The sequence below is a fragment of the Pteropus vampyrus genome, unplaced genomic scaffold (genome assembly GCF_000151845.1).
Source record: "Pteropus vampyrus isolate Shadow unplaced genomic scaffold, Pvam_2.0 Scaffold140, whole genome shotgun sequence".
Classification (NCBI taxonomy): Eukaryota; Metazoa; Chordata; class Mammalia; order Chiroptera; family Pteropodidae; genus Pteropus; species Pteropus vampyrus.
The window spans coordinates 3,524,721-3,529,132 of record NW_011888921.1 but is presented as its reverse complement, the minus strand read 5'-3'; the positions used below and the strand labels follow the sequence as shown (position 1 = coordinate 3,529,132).

The 4,412-nt window shown below is 36.3% G+C and overlaps 1 protein-coding gene across 14 annotated transcripts in view; it reads right to left on the bottom strand.

The window, feature by feature from the left end:
* PCED1B (PC-esterase domain containing 1B) overlaps positions 1 to 4,412 on the bottom strand; it is a 151,747-nt gene that overhangs the window by 139,718 nt on the left and 7,617 nt on the right. The window lies entirely within an intron of this gene.

The following is a 4,412-nucleotide window of genomic DNA, read 5'->3' as shown; positions in this document are numbered from 1 at the left end:
TTTTTTCAGCAAATGGTTGGACAGAACTCAATTTATGCTCATGTAGTTATTTGGTTTACTTTCAATATACGTATTTATCATGTTTTACTGAGGTTCTGCAAAATGCCTGCTTCTCAGGACTGGCTTTTCTCGCCAGGTGGCTCTGCAGCTTTCTGATAAGAGTTCTGTGTTCTTTGTCCATCTGACTCTCTTCTGCTTGATCACCATCGACTTTATTTATAACGTTGTTCTGCTTTTGCATTCTCTGTTATTGTATAGACGAAGGAAGAAGGAGAGATTATCTTTAATAGAAAGAGTAATTTTCTAATTGGGGCAGAATTATGAGGTCACTGTATTTCTTGCGTAACTTAAGATTTCATTGATTAACAGCTTGGCACCTCCTGCCCAGGGATGATAGTGCCATATCCAGTCAACCTGAATACATGGTCTTATCAACTGACATACTTCTTTTGTGGCAATGGATTTGTCATGCTATAACAGCTTGATAGTGCTAAACATTAAACTCATCAAATTAACTATATACTCTTCTCTATTATTTCCCACTTACCAAAGATGTATGATTATAAACTTGGCTTCTCAAAACTTTCTGATAGGCAGAGAATATGATTAGGTTGATAATCAAGTTCTGATTCACTTGATTTTTGCTTTAAATTGACAGGTATGTATTTTGGTTTATATTATAAATCATTCTACATGCATTAAGTTAACTCTGGGACACCAAAAATATTAAGTTTCTGGATCTGCCATGCTGGCCTATGTTGATATTATTAAGGTGACCCTGTCTGGGGATCCCACTATTCGGCTTTCCCCCAGTCATGTTCAACAAACAAACAAACAAACAACAGTTTGATTCTGCTTGTGAAAATAGAACTAAGATTCTCAGTTTTTTTTTCCCAAGAGAAGAGATTTAGAAAAGAGGAATTTAAACGTCCAATAGTTTTAATAAATATAATTGAGTCAATGGAAAATTCTGCTTTGAGATAAATGTGGACAACTGCCACAACAGAATATTTTCTTTCCATCATCCTGCTGTTTCTGTAAAGTAAGAAATGTCCATGAGCAGACTCATTCTCCAGTAACTTATTTAGATTTGCACCTGACCTCTTCTGCACAACAGCTTCCAAGGATATCTTCCTTGGTTTCCTACCATGCATTTCTATCACAATCCAAGAAGCAAGTAGCAGCATGTCAAAAACTGTTCTCTGGAGAGAGTAATTATTATTATCATTTTTTATTTTGCTTTTCTCTGTAGTTCAGAAATCCTTTGGGTACTCTCCAGTGTGTGTTGAGATTGCCAATCATCACTCCTGACTAAAGATCACCACCCTGGATGTTCCCCACAACATGCCAGCTTTAAGGAGGGGCTTTGAGAAGCCCAGGCATGCAGACTAGCGGCTCATTGCAGCCTGCAGCAGCTGAGAGGGCACCATGGAGAGTAAGGCAGGGCTAAGCCAACGGCAGGTCCTTCAAACAAGAACCTGCCGTACTATGGTACAACTGGGCTCAAGGGAGCCGCAGAATAAGTACAGAAATCACTGTGGTGAGACACTTCTCCAGCTCTGTTTATTTTGTACATAAACCAAGCTTCAGTTCCATTAGATTCAACAAACATTTGTTAAACATCTGTGCTGTGTCAGATCATTTCCAAGGCACAGGGCAATAAAGATGAATAACACATGATAGGGACTTAGCATAATACTCTTATAGCTTTATAGTTCCCAAAGCACTTTTCATATGTGTCATCTCAGTTAACGTTGTGAAATCAAACAGTGGTTATATTGGTACTACATTTCCTTTTTACAAATGGAGAAGCTAAGAATCTGAAAGACCAGGTCACCAATCCAAAAGTATACATACAGTTAATAAGTGAAAGTTCTGGCACCAGAACCCAGGGATTTGATTCTTTATGCTTTCTTTTTTTTTAATAATTGCTCTTTGGCATATAAGTAGAGGATGTTTCAGACCCTTTGTAGGTGCCAGGAAAGAGATACTACTTTCATTTTGTATAGTTCTCTTTATTGTGAATGCCATGGATAAAATGGACCATATAGTTTATATTATCATTGCTTAATTCTGAGATGATTTTCATCCCTGACCATTCAAATGGTTTGTCACAGATCTAACTGCTGTATTAATATTGTTGAATACCCAGAGTACATATTTTCTGTTGCAAATATTTTGGCTCTTGGTTATATCCAATTTGAAATTGAATTGTATACTGTCTTATATCCTATATTTATTTCAAATAACACTACACATTCCTAGAGGAGAGCAACCCTATCATGGCTCTAGGAGTGTGGCCAGGACTGACAATATTTGCTGAATGGAATTTAAATTATGGCTAACCCTTCTACTCCCTAATGGGAAGCGTTAGAGCTAATGGTTAAGTATGAGATCAGATGAGACAGATGTGGGTGAAACATCTGGTTCTACCGCTAATCTTGGAGAAGCTATAGAAACCAACCAAGCTCCACTTCTCTCATTAGAAAATAGGGATGTTAATGGCCATCTCTTCGTGCCCTTGTAAGAATTAAATAAGACGCCTGGTGTGTAGTGAGAATGCCATAAATGTTGCGTCTCATTTCCAAGCCCACTTTCTTGGATCTTTCCAGAGGTCCTTCTGTCTTTCTCTATATGAACGTGATGTTTCTTTTCACTATTACAAAATGAAAGGTCAGAACTCCAGAGCAAATTATATATGGGACATCTACCACAGAGGGCCTTGTATTTGCTGAAAATAATTGAATAAGTATTTGCAATAATGCTGGCCATATAATAGAGTTTATTATTTTTTCTCTCAATTTTATTTTTCTTTATTTTGTGTTAATATGGCTAGTAATTAATGATGGCTTCAAATCAGATATTTCTTTGAATAATCAGATAGCATCTTTACAAAGGTACGATAAATTAATTACTGCTACAGGAAAGCATATTTTTTAAAGGACATAAAATAGGAGTCTGAATGCTGCATATAGTTCTCTAAACTGCGATTGTTAAATATTATCTGTATTTATCAGAGAGACAAAATTTGCCCCAGTTTTGAGAGATATAATAGCATTTAGGAATTCAATTAGATGATCCCTTCGGGCTGATAATGAGCAAAATGAAAATCAGAGCACCTATCATTCATGACCGAAATCACAAGAGGTAACTGTAATGCCAGATGCATGGCTTTGACACACTGGATATTATAAAGCAAATTATCATCTGCTTATTTCATCCTGAAGGCTGAGAATTTCAGAGTATTAAAAAAAAGGGTCTACTTGTTTTTCTCAGTATATAATCATGACAAAGAGAAAATCATCCTTTTGCAAACTTCCCAGGTTCCTCACTACAATGGAGAAATGTAATTCACCAATAAAATGAGTGGTATTCTCTGGTTCTTTACATTTTTTTCCTGTCTCTTCCAATTTTTCTACAATGATCACATAGTATTTTTAGGATTAGGAAAAAAGGTTTTCAGTTATTTTTATTTTTGTTTCCCGCTGAAAAACAAATGGTGATCTGGGGCAGGGGACCCTGGTACCTTCACAAAGGCTGATCTAAGAATGTGCTGTGGAGAAAGATTCACAGCTGCTGGGACTTGATCTCAACCAAGGGTGCTGAGTCCCAAAGCTGGGAATGTGGACAACTGGCCAACAAGAAATATGTCAGTGACTATATATGCCTCATTCCAGAAAAGACTTGCATGGTTATCATAGCATTTATGTGTTGTTGTAATTCTCAGACTAAAGAATAGTGCCCAGCACATACTAGATGCTTGGTAAATATTTGCCAAATAAATGACTGTAGTGTTAAGAGGGGACAGCAATTATTATACCTCAGATCAGGGGAAATCAGAGTCACTTCCTGCCTGAGAAGCCAGAAGAGAGTTTTGTTCTCTGAAACTAAAATCTCTGACTATTATGTAGGAATCACAATAAAGCTGAAACACTGATGCCCATGACTTAATCATAGGTAACTCTGAACAGTTTTAAGTTCTCATTGCGCTTTTTCTTATCATAAAAGTATTATAGAAGAATAGAAAATGCAGATAAGGAAAGAGAAAAAAATTTTAAACCATTGTTATGACAGATACATACTATTTCAAATGATCTATGTGTACATATAATTCCTATATGTATTTTCTCTTACAAAAGTTGAAATAGTACCTTTTTGTAATTTTTTGCTATGTCACCAAATATTTCTCTGCCACATTACTTTTAAAGACAGTATAGTTCGACGCCAGATGGATATACACTAATTTATTCACCCACATCCCCGTTGCACATTAAGGAGGTACCATATTTTTTTTCTGTTAGAAATAGTGCTGCAATGAATGTGTGCTACCCCATCATAACTGAATACTTAATAGATTAAAATGGCATCTCAACTATCGAGAATTTGGCCTAAGTTACTTTTCCTGAAGCAAG